Source organism: Helianthus annuus, chromosome 5, assembly GCF_002127325.2.
Source record: "Helianthus annuus cultivar XRQ/B chromosome 5, HanXRQr2.0-SUNRISE, whole genome shotgun sequence".
Classification (NCBI taxonomy): Eukaryota; Viridiplantae; Streptophyta; class Magnoliopsida; order Asterales; family Asteraceae; genus Helianthus; species Helianthus annuus.
In genome coordinates, this window is record NC_035437.2 from 108,093,965 (window position 1) to 108,115,225 (window position 21,261).

The following is a 21,261-nucleotide window of genomic DNA, read 5'->3' on the forward strand; positions in this document are numbered from 1 at the left end:
GTGGTACTCCGCGTGTGGATTTTGGGGGTGTTACAATTTGCCCGAAAATAAAATTTTAATGAGAGAATCTTTTTGGTGGGTGACATTTTCTGATACTTGTTTTACTTTCAACAAGCGGTTTTTTTTTTATGGACAAGTTGGATCACAAGATTCATTTCCAGTCAAGGAAATTAACCATCTCCAACCATGTTACCAGCTAGTTGAATCGGGTTTCATCGAAGGCTTTCGTGAAAATGTCGGCCCGCTGTTGTGTTGTATCCACTGGCACCACTTGAATATATCCCTTCTCGTAGGCATCTCGAATTTCGTGAATTCGAATTTCAATGTGCTTTGTTCTTGAGTGGTGAATGGGATTCTTCACAATTCCCAGACATGCTTCATTGTCGATGAATATAGGAGTCTTCATGATGTTGATTCCATAATCCAACAACTGATTTTGTATCCAGAGAACTTGTGAATAGCAACTGTAGGCCGCGGTGTATTCTGCCTGAGCGGTTGAGGTGGACACCGTTGTCTGCTTCTTGCTTTGCCATGAGATCAGACGATTTCCCAAGAATTGACATCCTCCTGATACGGACCTGCGATCTACTTTACAACCTGCATGATCACTATCAGAATATGCAATAAGATCAAAATTACTATCTTTAGGATACCAAAGACCTAGTTTCGGAGTTCCTTTGAGATAGCGGAAGATGCGCTTTACAGCAGTTTCATGAGATTCCTTGGGATTTGTCTGAAATCGAGCACAGAGACAGACTGCCCACGTAATGTCTGGCCTGCTAGCCGTTAAATACATCAAAGAGCCAATCATCGAGCGATAAAAGGATTTGTTTACTGGTTTTCCTTGAGGATCTAGAGTGAGTTCTGTCTGAGAGGCGAACGGGGTGCTAGCAACTTTACAGTCGTTCATGTTGTACTTCGTGAGAATGTCCCGAATGTACTTGGCCTGATGAATGAGAATCCCATCCTCCTTTTGCTTCACTTCTAGCCCTAAGTAGAAATTCAGCTCTCCCATCATGCTCATTTCGAATTTTGCCTTCATGACTGTCTCGAACTCTCTGCACAACTCCTCGTTAGTTGATCCGAAGATGATATCGTCGACGTAGATTTGAACCAGCATTACATCCTCCCCGATCTTTTTGGTGAAGAGAGTCATGTGGATCTCTCCTCTGGTGTATCCACACTCTAACAAGTATGTTGACAAAGTCTCGTACCAAGCACGTGGAGCTTGGTGAAGACCATAGAGTGCTTTGTCCAACTTGAAATAGCGACCTGGAAAATGAGGATCTTCGAACCCTGGAGGCTGACATACATAAACTTCTTCTTTTACTTTCCCATAAAGAAAAGCACTCTTAACATCCATTTGGAAAACTTTGAAATTTCTATATGATGCATATGCCAGGAATATTCTGATTGCTTCCAGTCGTGCAACTGGAGCAAATACTTCCTCGTAGCCAATCCCTTCTTCCTGACGAAAGCCTTGTACTACCAATCTGGCCTTGTTCTTGATTACCACTCCACGATCATCCATCTTGTTACGGAAGACCCATTTAGTACCAATTGGAAACTTTCCTTCAGGTAAATCTACTAGTTCCCAAACTGTAAGCTTCCTAAATTGAGATAGCTCTTCCTGCATCGCCTGGACCCAACTGGAGTCTTGAATAGCATCTTCGATGTCTCATGGAAAGGACTGCGAAAGAAAAGCTGCGAAGAGACCTTTGTTGATGCTTGATGACTGCCCGCGTGTACGCACTCCTTCTTCGACTGCGCCAATGACGTTTTCAAGAGGATGATTTCGATTTGTCTTGTATCCGGCATTTGTCAGAGATTCAATCTGCTGTGGAAGGTTGGTGAAGTGTTCGTCCACGTAAATCACTGGTGGATCATCTTCTTGAGTTGGCTCATCCACATTCGCCTGTGAAGAAGAAGCACCGTTTTCTTGGGTGTTCTCAGGCGAAGTGTCACCAGTTGCTTCATTTACAGCCAAGGGTCAACAGATGATGGAGATAGACGGGTGGTAAACGGGGTTAAACCAATGTCTGATGAGTCAAACAGTGGTTCAACTTGAGTGTCTTCAACAGGTATTGTTTCTGGAACTGCTTCCGGAATTTCAAAGGTGTTAAAAATCACTCCCACATCGTAGAACCAATCAGGAGTACTTCCAGTGTTGGTGTAGTTTCCTTCTTGAAAATCAACATAGTAAGATTCAATCACCATCTTTGTTCTTTTGTTGTAAACACGATAGGCTTTCTGTGTGGATGAATACCCCATGAAGTAGCAGATATCGCACACTGCTTCGAATTTGATGAGATTTTCTTGAGTGTTTAGAAGGGTGCACGAACAGCCAAATGGTCTGAAGAAGTCAATGAGCGGCTTTCTTTTGAAGAGAAGTTCATACGCTGTCTTTCCATGTGGTTTTACAATGAGTACCCTGTTTAGAACGTAGCATGCCGTATTTACTGCTTCTGCCCAAAAGATGATTGGAAGCTTTGAGTCCACCAGCATGGTTCGTGCAGCTTCGATCAACGTTCTATTCTTGCGTTCAGCAACTCCATTTTGTTGGGGAGTTCTGGTTGCACTGTATTGGAGATGAATTCCCTTTTCTGCACAGAAGGATATGAAAGTCTGATTTTTGAACTCGGACCCATTGTCACTTCTGATTGACTTCACTTTTAGTTTGGTCACGTTTTCAATTAGCGGGATGAATGATTTGAGAGCTTCAGCTGTCTCGCTTTTGGCTTCAAGAAAATAGACCCATGAAAACCGAGAGAAATCATCTGTGATCACCAAACAGTAAGAACTTTTAGCAAGACTTTTAACACTAATTGGACCAAAAAGATCCATATGCATCAATTGAAGAGGCGCATTGATCGTATTCACTGCTTTGGACTTGTGCGATTTCTTGTGTTGCTTTCCCTGGGCGCATGCTATACATTTTTCAGAAAATGGGAATTCTTTAATCGGAAGACCTCTTACTAAATTTAACTTAGAGAGTTTATTCATATTTTTAAAATTAACATGCCCCAATCGCCTGTGCCAAAGCAATGACTCCGACTCTGAAGCCTTAGAGATCACTCTGCTTTCTTTGGTGTTAGAAGATGATGTATGTGATGAGAGTCTTGAGCTTTCTGCTTTCTTCATTTTCTTGTCCACTCTGCTTTCATCTTCTGGGTATTCTTCATCATTGTCTGAATCGAATGAACTTTCAGACATGTTGTCCTCACTTAAGCTTTGCTCTTCTCTTGCTTCGTAACTTGACTCATTGTAGCTTTGATCTTTGTTCGAACTTTCTGAGTCTTGGTCTTCAATGGTTTCAGAACTTGAACATTCGAGGCTTTCATCACTGGTGGGTTGATCTTCACTTGAACTTTCTGATCCTTGCTCGTCTTCTGAGGCAGTGATGCTTGAGTCTTCATTGCCATGATCTTCAGTGACACTCTTTTCTGAATCTGTCACACCTGTTCTAGAAGGAATAAATTCGGGAATTTCCTCTGTGAGGAATTTTCCGAAACTATTCTTTTTCAATTCTGGCACAAATACAGGAGATTCACAAGCAACTTTATCATCACAAAAAGCATAATTTAAATCATGACATTCAGACGCACAATGTTCATGATCACGGGTCTCAAATGTAGGCACATGGCCCTTACAGTCATCCAAAGATTTAAATTTAGGCACTCGGCCCTTACAGTCATCCATCCTACTTAAATTATTACATTCATCCTTAACATTGTTTTTCCTAAAACAGTTCCAGGCGAACCAGTTAACGGTGGAATAACTGTCGCCTGAATATCCAATTCCTATTTTTTACCCGCCGTAGTCTCCATCCTCATCGCACACATCTTCTTTACACACAATGGGATCTGTATTACTTTTAGAACAGTTAGCGGTTGTCTCATTTTCATAAAACTCATTTTGTTCAACAGAGGCCTTTTCATTGATGAGATCGTTTACGGGATGAGGAGTCGGCATAGGCACATAGTTCTTGCTATGTGGTGGGAAGAATAGTTTTCTTTCATTTCCGTGCCTATCCTTATACCCAATCCCGTCTTTCACAAACGTTGGTCGTTGGTAGTTTTTAATGTCAGTAAAGGCCTTTTGACTGACATTCCATTTGTCTATTATAATTTGTAATTTATTCTTTTTGTTCAAAGCTTTTTCTAATCTTTCTGTGAGATCGTTTATGATAAAATCTTTTCTAAACACAAATTCTTTTAGAGTTTGCATTTCAGCTAAAGTTGAATTCAACTTTCTCTGATATGCAGCCTCATTCTGTTTAAGCTCGTTGTTAAATTTTAAAGCTTTGTCTTTTTGTCTCTCATATTCTAGATTCAACGATTTGTAATGTGCCACGACATCAACGCATGCAGGAGTGCATAGTTTTTCTTTAAAACTAAGTGGAATACTGTTTACCAAGTCCTTGTCAGCTTTCTCTTTTGATGAATCTGCTTTCATGGCGGCTGCTGGGACCTTTTCCTTACCCTTCTTTTGATCAGATGCCTCTTTCGAAACATGCTCCTCTACTTCTCCACACTTCTTTTCATTTTCAGGCTCTACTGAAGTCAGAATGCTTTTCAGACCTTTGTCAGCAGTATTGTCTCCTTTTGGAATTCCGGCTGTCTGCTTTTCAAACTGCCTTGATGAGGATTCACCTGAGATCTTGGCCATCAGAGCTTTGTTGACTTGCTCCTTTGCTTCAGTAATTTCTTCACTCCAATCATAGTCTTCGACGACTAAAGCTTTTGGCGTGCTAGGAGACGCGTTGTTCTTGTTCTCTTCAACTGTGATTTGCTTTACAGCAGGAGTGGTTTCACTGTTTCGTTCTTTCAACAGAGGACAATCACGCTTGAAATGGCCTAGATTCTTACAGTTGTAGCACCTAAGTTTAGATTTGTCAAAACCAGCTTTTCCAAGACCCAAACGCTTTCCTGTTTTGTCTTGAAATTTCTTTAGCCTCAAGGTGATCATGGCCATTTGCCATTTCAAATCCATTTCCTCCATGTCATCTGGATCAACCTGATACATGTCTTCAGCCATGAACATCTCCTTCTTTAGTTCTCCAGACATCAGGGCTTCATAGCTGCTCAGAAATGTGTTGAAAAGTGCCACGTTTTCAGTGGACACTTTCAACGCTTGAGTGTCAACAGTGATAGTCTTCTCAACAAGTTGTGGAGCTTTTAATGCGCTTGCGGAAGCGTTTGCGTAGATTAAGTCAGAAGCTTGTGGAGTGATGCCCCCTGAAGCAAGAAATGCCACATTTTTCAAGCCAGCAGTGGTTTGAGTTGACTTTGGTGGGTAACCAGCAGTGTTCATTTCTCTTTTGTTGACATCCATTTCAAAGGCTCTTAGGGTGTTGATTAGATCGGACAGAGTGACAGGATTTGGATTGTTGAGGAAATCCTTCTTGATCATCATGCATTGTAGGCTCCATTCTTTGGGAAGTGAATCTAGCAGCTTCTTTATTGCAGCACGATTTGTGACAAGATTTCCCGCCTTCTTCATTTTGGTCATCATATTCAGAAAACGACTGATGTGATCGGAAAGACTTTCTCCACGAACTCCACAGAACATGTCATATTGTTTCTGTACCATATCTCTCTTGCTTTCGATTAACTCTTCATTTCCTTCATAGTACTCAATCAATGCATTCCGGAGTGCATTTGCAGTTCGGTGTTCTTCAAACATGTTGCAGTCGTTGGTTGATAGTGCCATGGTTAAGGCAGCATGAGCACGACGATCACGTTGGATTAGAGCCTTGTCTTCATCAGTAAAGGTAGTTGCATCATTGTTGGCAACTACCGCATCTCCTTGAACAACCGTTGGAATGTGGGGTCCAGCGGTGACAGAGAGCCACAGATTGTAGTCCGTGTACTCGAAGAACGATTGAATGCGAGTCTTCCAAGTGCTAAAGTCTTCAGCCCCTTTCAACTTTGGTGGCCGAGTAGTGGTTCCAGTCTCAAGTTCCGCTTGAGCAATTGGACTTAGTTGATTCAACGACATCTTTGCTTGTTTTAGACAAAATAGGACTGATCAGAAGCTAATTTCGCTGACAAGTCACAGATGACCAGTGACAGAGTTAATTTCGCCGATGACAAGAGAGACTCGATCAATTTCGCTGACAGATCTTGCTGATCTTCAACCTTCGCTGGTACTCTAGGTTGTCCTGCACGGGCGAACAAGCTAATTCCGCTGACAAACACAACACAGACGTTAGTTGGATTAATTCCGCCGAATACCGTGATAAGAACGCTGTGGTTCAGTATCACAGTTCTCGAAGTCGCCTTCGATAATTTCGCTCAAGGGTCACTGGACACTATTTCACTGATGATCAGTAATTTCGCTCGAATGATGATCGTCGAAATTAGTGATCCTGCGATGAGTTTCTCAACGATTTGATTATGTTTGCTATATTCAACGCTATGTTCGCTATATTCAAAAATTAATTTCGCTGTCTTCAAAAATTGTTCGCTGTATTCATGTTAATTTTGCTGGACAGAGGGTTTAACACGAACTAAAACCCTCTAATCACTCAAAAACAGCTCAAAAACCATGTTTTGATGCATCAAAATGTCCAAAATGACTCCCTAATCATGTATTAACAACAACCTGTCGATTAAACACACCAAATCAATCCATTTTAAGTCCAAAAATTTGAAAACTTTGAAACTCTTGAAAAACCTTCAAAACTATGAAAAATCTCAACAAGAACACAACAACCAAGAGCACTAAGGCTCTGATACCAAATTGTAGATCCCAAAATCAATCCGGATCACAGTGGTTGGTTGTTTTAACCCAAAACACCTATTGATTAAGTGTTTGAGCTATGAAAAGTTAAGAATGATCAAAGATGAAGGTGAAGCTAATGGAATAATGAATACAACAAGTGTTGTATTGAATCCAAACAATAAGATAAAACAATAGAACACCTTGGATATCAGATTTGATCACAAGATCAAAGATAGAATGTAACAACACCAATATTCATTCAAGAGCCAAAAGCTTGCCAAGGTTACAATGTGGGAGCTATTTATAGTGTTCCTGACTAGCCAGCAAATTTATAAATTTGCTGGAATCTTATCTACACTAGGTCAGGAACCTTACTTCTAGAGAATTACAAAATAACCCCTTTTACATTCAAAATAGCTACAAACTATGACTAAAACTAATCCGGCACAAGTATCAACGATCTTAAAAGTTCTAACAATTCTTGATGGTAAGCTTATTCAGCTCACGATAATCGATACACATTCTGAAGGATCCATCCTTCTTCTTGACAAAAAGAACGGGAGCACCCCAAGGTGAAAAGCTAGGACGAATAAAACCTTTATCAGAAAGCTCTTGAAGCTGCTTAGATAACTCTTGCATCTCAGACGGTGCAAGACGATATGGAGCTCTGGCAATAGGATTTGCACCAGGTACAAGATTAATACGGAACTCGACTTGGCGTGCTAGGGGTAGACCAGGTAACTCTTCAGGAAATAGATCCGGATAATCCCGAACAACAGGAATATCTTGCATAGATTTACCTTTGCCTTTATCTGCTGTAACATGTGCCAAGAAGGCCACATAATTCTTTCGCAGATACTTCCGAGCTTGGAAACAAGACATGAGCTTGAGGCTACTAGCAGGTTTCTCACCACGAACCTGTAGTATCTCACCTGACGAAAGCGGCACATGAACGATCTTCTCAAAACAAACTACCTCTATGCAATGCTTGGCTAACCAATCCATACCCACAATAATGTCGAAGCTTCCAAGTTGCATAGGCGTGAGCTCAATAGGAAAAAGATGGTCGTTAAGGTTCAACTGGCAGTTGCGAAGAACGGAATCAAGAACAACGGGTTCACCATTCGCAACTTCGACTGTCAAAGGCTTACCTAGTTTCGTTCTAGACACACGAAGCAAGGGCTCAAAAGATAATGAAATAAAACTCTTATCGGCCCCTGAATCAAAAAGACCAGACGCAGGTTGATTATTAACAAAGAACGTACCGTTCACCACATCATTGTCTGCTTGCGCCTCTTGTGCATTCATGTTGAAAGCTCGACCACGAGCCTGAGCCTGAACTGGATTTGCATTTACCAATCTTGGACACTGGTTACGGTAGTGGGTCAGATCCCCACAGTTATAACAAGAGCCTGGTGGGAAGTGTGGTCGTGTAGCTTGACCTTGTTGCTGAGCAGGAGGCTGAGCAACTTGTTGAGCCGGGTTCTGAACTGCCTGATTCTGGTTGACCGGAATGCGGCATGTAGCTGCAAGATGACCATTTCTCCCACAGTTGGTGCAGTGACGACACTGGAGGTGGGGTAGGTGATGGCCGTTACATCTGTTGCATAAAGGTGCATTGCCAAGATAAGGCCTCTTGGCAGGTTGTTGCGCAGGCTGATTTTGCGCAGCTTGAGCCTGTGCAGTAACGACATAGTTTTGGGAAGCCTTTCGCTTCCTAGAACCCTTTGAAGAACCCGCATCATTTCCCTTCTTGTTTTTACCTTTCTGGCTATCCTTCTTGTCAGACTCCTGCTTCTTACCCTTCTTATTACCCTTTCTGTGCAACTTACCCTTTCGAATCTGTGACTCAGTCAACGTCGCAGATAACTCGATCGCCTGACGGACAGTGGTAGGATTACTACCAGGGACGATGTCTTGCACGGAGTCAGGTAGACCATCGATGTACCTCTCGATAGCCTTATCGAGTGGGGTAACCATTGTTGGGCAAAGTAAGCTTAATTCCTCATACCTGTCAGTATACGCCCTGTGCTCACCACTTTCCTGTTTCAAATCATCAAACTCCCTCTCCAACGCTCGCAGCTCATGACGAGGACAAAACTCCCTCATCATAAGAGTCCTCAGTTCAGCCCATGTTTGTGCCAAAGCAACTTCAGCACCACGGTCTCTCATAACCCCGTTCCACCATGTCAAAGCCCTCTTCTGAAATACGCTAGAAGCAAACTCGACCTTCCGGTTCTCAGGACACGGAACATGACGGAATGTACTCTCAATGCTCTCGAACCATTGAAGGAGCCCTGTTGCCCCTTCGGTACCACTGAACTTGAGTGGTTTAGCTGAATTAAAACTCTTGAAGTTACAAGGAGCATTCTGATTGTTATTGGCTTGGTTCACTTGAACTATAATGTTTGGGAGTGCGGCAGCCATGTGCTGTGCTAGAATATCTGCCATTTTGGCATTTGTTAACGGGTTTTCACGTCGAGGAGGCATGCTAAAAAGAGGAAACATGAGAGGAAACGAGTGAGATGATTAGATGAAAAGAACGAGAGGAAAAAAATCAACAAAGGCAAAGATGGTGGTCATTCGTCTGTATCACAAAGCAAACAAACGACACACAGTGACTAATCAAAGTAAATGGGTCCAAAAATAATGCTTAGCGAAGACATGCTCACCTATAAGTGAACACTCATCCCAGGAGTTCCCAGGTAAGAGTGACTGGTCCGATTATGTGGATTTGTATGAACACTCTAGCCTTAGACAGAAAACCCAGGGTACAGGCATTCACCCTTCCAGTTTGCACGTGTTCACACTATTTAGAACCCAAAACTTTGACAAGATTTTGAAAACTTGGAAGGCACAAGGCCAAAAGAATCATTCAAAACAAATGATAAAATTTTCAAAATCAATTTGAAAAATCAAAAAGGGTTCAAAACCATATAATAAATCATTTAAAAACAGAAGATTGCTTTTCAAAAATCGTTTTAGAAAATTGGGTTTTCGTTTTGGTGATCACCTAAGGATAGGTGAAGTGCATGTTTTAAGATCTAAACACAAGACAACTTGTGTTGGGGTCCTAGAAAGGTTATAGTCTAGGTCAAAGCATTTCTAATAACCTAATTCCCTATAGCCATTGGCTCTGATACCAACTCTTCTGTCACACCCCGACCACGTAAAACATCAAATCGTGGCGGAAACGTCGGGGAGTGTTGTAACAGAATTATTGTTTCACAACCATGGCATATAAAGTTATATTTTATTTATCAAACAAATGAGTTTCATTGTCTTAAACAAAAGATACAAGAGTACATCATGTAAATTAAACTAAGTCTATCTTCATTTTAAGTCTCTAAGGCATAGGTCCGCCCTAGTGTCACGAACATCATCCTAAGCAACAGCTCCAGAAAACACATGTGAAAATAGGTACGTCAGCATAAAAATGCCTGTGAGATACATAGGTTTTGTGAAAATAGGATTCATGACTTAAGTTTAAGAAAAGTGTTTAATAAAAGTTAGTCATGAACCTTGTAAAATGTTTTGTTTTGTAAATCATTTAAAAAGCGATAAAGTCAGATGATATGTATAAGTAAAAGAAAAATGTATGGTTAAATGAACAACCGAGTGAAATAAGTTATATAAAATAAACTGTTTTGTAAAACAAAGTTTTGTGAAAAATATGTTATTTGCTTAAAATGTATAAGTCCAAACCACATGATTTAAGTAACGCTACGACATGTAATATAATACAAGCACTTATATATAGGAAGTACCAGCGGCGTATCCACCATGCTTGTATCATACTACACACGTCTCGTTACTTAAGTCACTTAAACAAACCACCAAAGTATAATATTCATGTTTAAACCAGCCATTAAATGTTCATGTATAAACCAATGTCAAATGTTTAAAAGTCTAAAAATGTAGTCATGTATGTGTAACAAATGTTATGTATGTTAAGTAAAATGTATTCACTTAAACCAAATGTAAAAATGTACAAAACAAAGTATTTTGAGTATATCAAAAAGTTATGTTTTGCAAAGTAAATGCATGTTTTTAATGATACAAACATTTATGTGGTAAGTTAACGCATACATTCAAGCCTTGAGACAGACGGATAACCCTAAATCAAAGTTATCAAAAGAAATGTTATCGGATTCAGTCATTCCTTACACCCAAACAAACCTAGGATGTCAGGAACGGGATTTGTCAAGTCCTATGGTACCATTACTTACTACCGAGCGGCGTAGCTAATGTTAATGAATGTATATAAGTCCCATTTGTGCAAACCAAATGTTATACCAAATGTAAACATGTTATATGAAAACAATGTACTAAGTATGCTAAGTTAACATACGAAGCAGAAAAGTCAAGTAAATCAATGTGCTAGCATGCTCAGTCTACATACATAGAAGAAAATGTAATGTAAAACAATGTGCTAATTTGCCAAGTAAACATATATAGCAAAACAAGGTAATGTAAATCAATGTGCTAGCATGCTAAGTTAACATACATAGCAAAACATTGTAATGAAATCATGTACTATAAGTGTACTAAAGAACATAGCAAGCATATGATGTGAAAACAAGAAAGCACGAAAGTAACAAGTAGGCACATGTGTTTCACCCCAAAATGTTTGGAAAACAGTAAAAGAGGGGTACTATGTACTCACTTGAGATTGCTCAATATACTTTAGATATCCACCAAGCAAGCTAGAAGATCACGGATTCAAACGGCACCTAATATAGGTATCTACATTAATAAACGGACCTATCGGAGGATCGGGTAGTACGAGGGTTTGTAAACCAAATAAGTGTGGGAACTTATGTAATATGGTTTGACAAAGCCTACATACTAAAACGAAACTTATCCTAAGTGCTTTTGACCCGTTACGGCCCGTTTAGGTAGCTTATTCTTCTTTAACGCGTCGTTCGCGTAAAACGCGTTCGGAATGCCTAACTAGTCCTATGACAAGCAAGATATGCCTTAACATGCTTAATATTGTTGCTAAATCAATTTAGATGTCAAAAATTATGTTACATAGGCTTAAAATGAATTTTAGCGCAAAAAGGGTATTTTGGTAATTTTCCTAAGGCATAAGAACTACTTATCACACAACTACTTAAACGACGTGACCATAAGGTATAACCTCGGAAGGTTATTCCCTATATAACTATGGTCACCTAAAGTGTTTGGTCGGATCCTAATGATCGACCAAATGGGTCGGGTTCGAAAGTTTAAACGATTGATTAGATCGCTTACCTTTACGGCCCTAGACAAGCACAATTCTAAAAGCGACGAGCTAAACATGCTAGAACATGTTTAGTAAAGTTAGAAAACAGGTTTGGTATTTAAAACAAATGGTTTTAATACCCTAGAGTAGTTTGGTTACAAAATACACGAGAAAACGTATTTTGGCCAAAACTACGACTAGTCACTAAGCCTAGATAACGTGGTAATCAGTAGGTATAGTCACTAGGGACTATAACCATCGTGATTATGCTCACGTTATGAAGTTCAAACGAACTTCGCGTTGACCATAAACTGGTCAATGCAGAAAGTCAAATGCAGTTTGACTTTAACGCTAAAATGAACGAAAAACGCGAAAGAATACTTACAGAAGGTCCCAGCAAGGTTTGATTCCTATTCTCTCTCAGGTAGGAAGCATATACTTCCACTTAGAGAGCTTGAATCAGATCAAATGTGAGGAAATGAGTGAAATGGGTTGGGTTTATATAGGCATGGCACAACCGTTAGGATCGTTTCTTGGAGAGGGGGCACGATCTAAGCCGTACATTTGCCATATCCTGATTGGGTACCTTGATGGGCACACAAACCAGCCCATAGAAACCCAAAAACCATGTGCACAAGTGGGGAAAAGCTGGAACAAGCTAGAAAGCACTTTCTGCTGTTCTGGGGGTTGCTTACGGACCGTAAGCAGGCCCATACGGTTCGTAAGGACCCTGCAGACCAGCATAGTTTGCATTTTGACAGCTTTGGTCCCTATGCGCGTATGGTCGTGTTTTGGCACTTATAACACCTGTCAAAACCATTTCTAAGCTTTATAAGGATGTTAAAGTATAGGGAACATGAAACATGCTCAAAAATATGCCGGATGTTGGTTCGTTTAGCCGTACGATTGCGTTGTTCGGTTAATTACGACGGAAGTCGTAACGGACGCAAAAACGGTCCAAATTGCGCGACGAATAGATTTTTGACAAGCCAATCACTAAAACATAATATTTTAATGATTACATATATTTTTGGATGTCCGGATGTATTCAGAACGTAAGATATGCGCGAGAATGCAAACTTATGCACTTTTTAACGCTTTTAGTCCCTGAATGAGCATAAAGTTTATTTTAGCACACCGAACCCCTCAAAGCCTATTTCTAAGCTATGTAAAGGATATTTAGGGTGTGTTTAACTTATGGCCAAGTTCCGGAATGTTCGTTACAGTTCAAATTGGCATACTTTTGCAGTTTGTCAATTTTAGTCCCTGTAAGCGAATAAACTTGATTTTGCCATACCAAAGCCTTCAAAACTTATTTCTAAGTTATATAAAGGTTATTTAAGGTATGTTTAGCATAAATTTATATTGCGGAGTATTTGTCGCGTTTAACTGATTACGTTTTCGCACCAGTTTGCGTATAATTCTCCAGAAAGCGATATAGAGTTTGAAATTGAATAAAAACCAAAACATGAAAAACATCAAACATAAACAAACAAACATTGGGATCAAATAACTTTATTTCATTGATAACTGAATTGTTTACAATGATTACAAGCACAAATGTCACATTCTAACACAAAATATTAACTTGTAATATGGAGTGGTTATTACCGACTTCTTGTTTTGAGTGTTAGACTTATGGTACTTTACTTGAAGCTTTTTAATTTGATATCGTGCTTTATGGCTCCCTTAAAATTGATGTTTCATTTTGATAGTTTTTCTACATGTTTTAAAAGAATACGAATCAAATCGAATTTATTCGAATTCGATTCGAATTCGAATTTTTAATCAAATACGAATCGAATACGAATTGGGTTTTTTTATTCGAATACGAATTCGAATCGAATTGGGTAGGTTTTAATCGAATTCGAATTCAAGGAAAAATAAAAATTATTCGAATAATTCGATTTGAATAATTCAAAAATTCGATATTCGATTCGATGAACACCCCTACATACCCCCAACAAATAACTCATGGTCCGCCACTGCTAATGATTTGGCTCACAATAAAACCAGATAATGAACACCTCTAAATTCATGATTCTTTACTCATAACTTTTTTGATAATTCAATAATTTATGAATGTAAACCTGTTATTTGAGGCTCCTTGTTAAATTTGTGTTCTCTGTAGCCTGTCACATGGTGAACATGTTCTTTACTCATCAATACTTTGCCATACTGATTGATTTCTATTTATTTTATTTATTTTTCATTATTATTTTTTTAATTATGGGCATTATAAAAAGTTTAATAAAGTTTATACCACATAAATCTTCTTTTTTTCTTTATATGACTGCACATGATAATTGACATGTCTCTTCATCAAGATCAGAATGTCTATATTTCTTTAAACTTAGGAAACATAAATGCATTGAAATCTCACTTTTTTTTAAAGGTAAACTTCATTGACTAAAAGAACGACGACCCAAGCCGGGCTGACAAAGAACAAATTACACAATTACATATTTACAAAGGAACTCCAATCCTTCCAATCTAATCCTTTATGCTTCGATCTATTGGCAAACCAAAGAAAACTTAAGGCCTTAATTTCGCTAATAATACTTTCAATTCTAACCGGCGAATTAGAAAATTTGACGTTATTCCTAACTCGCCAAAGGCTCCAGCAAGCGATCATAATAATGCCTTGCCCCGCGTCCTTTTTCTTCTCTGACAAACTGAGATCTTTGTGAAAAGTAAGAAGGTGTTGGAGAGAAAACACGAATATTTGATGTGTTCAAATAATATTCATATGATAATATGATTATGATACACCACAATAAGTAGAAGCATTGGAAAATGGAAAAGTCTAATAAATTCACAATGAATAACCTACAGTCACATCCATGTTGCATGATATAACAATATTTGCCCTCAACAGAAAGTAGGGGTGACAATTCCTAACGCGAAACAAAAATAATCAGGTCTTATCTGTTTTGGGTTGGATCTGAATGGGTTTACATGATACACAGTTGACCCTCCTAACTTGTGTAATAAATGGGTCATGTTCTGGTTGGGTTGTAAATAGACGAGTCAACATGTTAACACGTTTACTTGATTACAATTTGTAGGAGACCGTTCACAAAATAAATAAAATAACAATTTTACTAATAAACATTATGATTACAATACATAGAGAAGAACATAACTAAACTGAAAGAAATTACAATACAAGAAATTTAAATTAAAGTAAGAACAGGTTACAAGGAAAATCAGGAAAACGAAAATCAATGGTGACTGAGGCACGTGAAGATCACGCTTCCCTTAAAACAGATTTCGGGCCACCCCGGTGAACCCGTCTGTTTCCCAGGGTACAACAGCCTAAGCAGATTGTACTGCCGGGATTAGCCTAGCACCTGAAAAGATACCTGAAACAAGAGTACTTAGGGATTCGAAGTTTGGAAATTCTCTGTGTGTGCTATGAACCATACGAATTTCTGTATTTTCGTGTGTCTAAAACAAAGCACCAAGCTTTGTATATAACAACCAACCAGAATTCGAATTGATTAGTTTCTATTGAATACACAATTCAATAAGACTTAATCATTTTTTCAGTTATGAATTTAAACAGTCTATATTGAATACAAAATTCAATAAAAATTAATTCTGATACTTAACTATTTTCAGTTACGAACTTGAATAGTCTCTAGTTGACCACAAGCCAAGACACATCTAAAAAATACTAAAGGCGGCTCGCGGTGATGCGAGCGTGCGAAGTGCAAAGTGCGCCATCAAAGCGCCACATTGCGCCCATCGCCCTCGTCCCGGTCCCGGTCCCGTGCCCGTGCCCGGGCGCGGGTCGGGTCGGGTGCTTCGCACCCTCCTGGCTACCACTGGGTGTGAGTTGTCATACAAGAATACATTCGTGTAGAGAATTCTAATTATAAATTCACAAAAGATTTATCTCTCCACCTATGTGGGACAAGCTCAATTTCCCACATGTTTATGGTTCCAACACACAAACTTAATGCACAAGATCTCTCATTTATCTTGGCTTAATTATTAAATAATCATTATATTAACAATTAATATAATATTATTTATAAAATTTCCAACAATCCCCCACATGAATGGAGATCGTCCCATACACTCAAGTGTCATGATAAAATTTCAGCGGTTAAGTAATGCAGGATAGGTAGGTTTCCCTTTGAACCCTCCTTTGTGACATATACTTAGTCTCCTAGTGGTTAGTAGACGCGATGTCCTTGAACCAACCCCTTTTTACGTAGACGTTATTACACATCACACATTACTCTTCCTGGTCTGGCTAACCCCTCATAGTTGTGTCCGTTATGGTCATGGAACACCATCCTGTTTCTGCGAGAGCTCTAGGAATTGTGCCCCCAATTCCATTTGAAGCGACCCCACTTCTCTCTAACATAGGTGATTTACAAATCATTAAAAGCCACATGCTTAACCTCTCTTTATATCACTGATTTTAATTAGGAATGGACTAGGAAGTTTGTAACTCCCTTTGTATGTTGAGGTTCTCCCCCACAGTGACCTCAGTTCGTACAGTTAGGTGGTCCTATTGAACCTAGATCATGGGATCTCCAATCTTCTAGGATAGGTTTTCCGTTGTACAAACTTACTCCAAGGGCTTTAAACCCATTCCCAGCGACGACTTATGTACTGCCTCTCTGCTTAAGCCTTTTGTAAGCGGATCCGCAATGTTATCCTTTGACCTCACATAGTCAATCGTGATAACTCCAGTTGAGAGTAGTTGTCGTATCGTGTTATGCCGACGTCGCATGTGCCTTGATCTGCCATTATACATTGCACTTTGAGCTCTACCAATAGCTGATTGGCAATCACAATGTATGCAAATAGCAGTCAAAGGCTTAGGCCATCTTGGAACATATTCCAAGAATTGACGCAACCATTCTGCCTCTTCTCCAGCTTTATCTAACGCGATAAACTCAGATTCCATCGTGGATCTAGCTATAAGAGTTTGTTTGGACGACTTCCAAGATATAGCCGCTCCTCCAAGGGTAAACACATAACCACTTGTAGATCTAGAATCTTTCGTATCAGATATCCAGTTGGCATCACTGAATCCTTCCACAACAGCTGGATTTTGGCCATAATGCAGTCCATAATTTCTCGTGTATCTCAAATACCTTAACAATCTTGTCATACCCTTCCAGTGATCTGAACTAGGATTACTAGTATATCTACTCAGCCTACTCACAGCATATGCTAAGTCTGGTCGAGTACATGACATGAGATACATAAGACTGCCAATGATCCTTGAGTATTCTAATTGAGCAACACTCTCGCCTCTATTTTTTGACAAATGTTGAGAGGTATCAATTGGAGTTTGAGCTACACTCGTGTCCCCAGGATTGAACTTCTCAAGAATCTTATCCACATAATGAGATTGACTTAGCACCAAACCAGTTTGGGTTCTAATGATCTTTACTCCAAGAATCACATCAGCTAGACCCATATCTTTCATGTCAAATCTCGCTTTCAACATGTCTTTAGTAGATCTGATCATCTTATCATCACTCCCAATGATAAGCATATCATCTACATAAAGGCATAAAATCACATAACCCTTAGAAGTGTCTTTCACATAGACACATTTGTCGCATTCATTTATTTTGAAACCATTGTTAAGCATAACTTGGTCAAATTTTTGATGCCATTGTTTTGGAGCTTGCTTCAAGCCATATAATGACTTGACGAGTTTACACACTTTGCCCTCTTGGCCAGGAGCAGAAAAACCCTCTGGTTGCTCCATGTAAATCTCTTCCTCTAATTCCCCATTGAGAAATGCAGTTTTTACATCCATTTGATGTATTTCCAAATTTCTCAAAGCTGCAATTGCAAGCACAAATCTAATTGAGGTTATTCTGGTCACAGGCGAGTATGTGTCAAAATAGTCAAGACCTTCCTTTTGTCTAAACCCTTTGATCACAAGCCTTGCCTTGTATTTGTCGACAGAGCCATCAGCTTTCATCTTTTTCTTGAATATCCATCGATATCCAAGTGGCTTGCACCCTGGTGGAAGATCTACTAGCTCCCAAGTATGATTCTGCAAGATAGAATCAATTTCACTCTTGATGGCTTCTTTCCATTGAGGTCCATCTGAAGAGGTAACTGCTTCTCGATAGGTTTGAGGCTCACTCTCAACCATGAATGTAAGAAAGTCAGGCCCAAAGGATTTCTCAGTCCTTTGCCTTTTACTTCTTCTTGGCTCACCCTCTTCAACCTCTAATTGTTCTTGAGTTTCCTCTCGAACAGTCTCATCAACCATTGTTGATGAACTTGCATGATTGGTTGTTGAAGAACTCGCACGAGTTTGTACTAACATTGGAAACTCTTCTTCAAAGTATGTCACATTTCCTGGCCTTGTCTCTATGATAGAGTCCTTGTGCACATCAGGATTCTTGGATTCATATACAAGAAAACGATGTGAGGTACCATTGTTGACATATCCAATGAAAATACAATCAACAGTTTTTGGCCCTATTCTAAGTGCCTTGGGGGGTGTAACAATCACCTTAGCCAGGCACCCCCACACTTTCAAGTATTTATAGGATGATTTATGTCCCCACCACAACTCATGAGGTGTTATGTCCTTATTCTTGAAAGGTATTTTATTTAACAAAAAATTAGCCGACAAAATGGCCTCCCCCCACATGTCCTGGCTCATCCCAGAACTTATCAACATGGCATTCATCATTTCTTTTAGTGTACGATTCTTTCGCTCCGCGATGCCATTTGATTGGGGTGTATAAGGAGGGGTACACTCATGTATTATGCCACTTTTTGCACATAATTCCCCAAATGGTGAAACATATTCACCTCCTCTATCACTTCTCACACGTTTTATTTTCTTGTTGAGTTGATTCTCAACTTCAGCTTTATACAAGATAAATTTGTCAATTGCTTCATCCTTACTCTTAAGTAAGTAAACATAACAATATCTTGTATTATCATCAATAAAGGTAATAAAATACTTGTTACCACCTCTGGTAGGAATTGATTTTAAGTCACACACATCAGTGTGAATCAGATCAAGGGGTTCAGTTATTCTTTCAACTGATTTGAAGGATGATCTTGTTTGTTTGGCTTCAACACAAGTTTTACATTTTGTTTTAGAGTCAATGGCAAAAGTTGGTATGTAATCTAATTTAATTAAACGACGCATCGAATTAAAATTTACATGACCAAGACGTCCATGCCAAACATTAGGAGACTCAACCAAGTAAGCAGAAGTAGTAGCACTTTTATTCATGTTTTTCTTAACAGCCATTACATTAAGTTTAAACATGCCATTCTGGGCATAGCCCTTTCCAACAAACATACCACGCTTAGTTAAAACAAAATTATCACTTTCAAAAACCAAACGAAAACCATGCTTGTTAAGCATCCAACCCGACACAAGACTCTTGCGCAAGTCTGGAACATAAAGCACATTCTTCAAAGTGAGCTCTTTCCCAGAAGTCCACTTCAAGATCACATCACCTTCACCCTTGATGTCAGCTGTAGCAGCATTACCCATGTACAACTTTTCTCCCACCACCTCTTTAAATGTATTAAAGAGGGTCTTATCTGGGCACACATGGCGGGTTGCCCCAGTATCAACCCACCACCCTTTTGGCTCGTTACCCACCAAATTTACCTCCTCCGCCATGGCAGTGAGGTCTGAAATCATGGCCACTAATGGCATACCATCATCATCAACCATAAGAGCCGTGTCACGTTTAGGCTCTTTACATTTGTCAGCACGGTGACCAGTTTGTCCACAGTTGTAACACTTCCCTTTAAAAGGACCAGCCTTCTTCTTCACACCACCTTTCTTTGGCCCAAGGTCAACACCTTTGTTCTTCCCTTTTCCATTGAACTTGTGGCCTTTGTTACCCTTGTGACCCCTTGAGGATTGACCATGTTCCACAAGGTTTGCTTTTGCAGAAGCTTCAACTTGACCTCCTTTGTGGGCTATTCTGTTGTCTTCTTCAATACGAAGACGAACCACAAGGTCTTCGATGGTCATTTCCTTTCGCTTATGCTTAAGGTAATTCTTGAAGTCCACCCAACTAGGAGGCAATTTTTCAACAATTGCTGCCACTTGGAATGTTTCACTCAGATTCATCCCTTCCGACAGAATATCACTAAGAATAATCTGCAGTTCTTGGACTTGACTCATCACAGTTTTTGAATCAATCATTTTATAGTCCAAAAACCCAGCCACAACATACTTTTTAGTACCCGCATCCTCAGTCTTGTATTTCCGTTCCAATGACTCCCATAACTCTTTGGCAGTTGGAACCTTGAGATACACATTATACAAGGCGTCTGATAAGCCATTCAACACATAGTTGCGGCATAGGTACTCAGAGTGTTTCCAAGCATCAATAGCACTCACAGATTGGACATCAGATGTCCCTTCTGCGAGAACAGGAGGAGACTCTGTCAAAAACCTCGCAAGGTTTAGAGTGGTCAGATAGAACAACATTTTTTGTTGCCATCTCTTAAAGTTCAAACCAGTAAACTTCTCTGGTTTTTCAGCATGATTAGCAACTGCTTGAGCCGCTTGGGTACCAACCAATGGTCCCATGGTAGTGGATGTGGATCCAACGGTGGTTGATGTGGTTGCTGCAACAGTAGCCATTTCTGAAACAAGAATGAAAATTCAATCAGTTTATAGCAGAAACAGATTGGTTTACAGAAAACCAATACAAACTACAAAAGTTTGCTAATGAACAAACAAACTGTGTATAAAATTTTTAAAAACCAAAGTAGTGAACGGGTTTTAAAATCTGTTTTAAGCTTGTAGGAGACCGTTCACAAAATAAATAAAATAACAATTTTATTAATAAACATTATGATTACAATACATAAAGAAGAACATAACTAAACTGAAAGAAATTACAATACAAGAAATTTAAATTAAAGTAAGAACAGGTTACAAGGAAAATCAGGAAAACGAAAATCAATGGTGACTGAGGCACGTGAAGATCACGCTTCCCTTAAAACAGATTTCGGGCCACCCAGGTGAACCCGTCTGTTTCCCAGGGTACAACAGCCTAAGCAGATTGTACTGCCGGGATTAGCCTAGCACCTGAAAAGATACCTGAAACAAGAGTACTTAGGGATTCGAAGTTTGGAAATTCTCTGTGTGTGCTATGAACCATACGAATTTCTGTATTTTCGTGTGTCTAAAACAAAGCACCAAGCTTTGTATATAACAACCAACCAGAATTCGAATTGATTAGTTTCTATTGAATACACAATTCAATAAGACTTAATCATTTTTTCAGTTATGAATTTAAACAGTCTATATTGAATACAAAATTCAA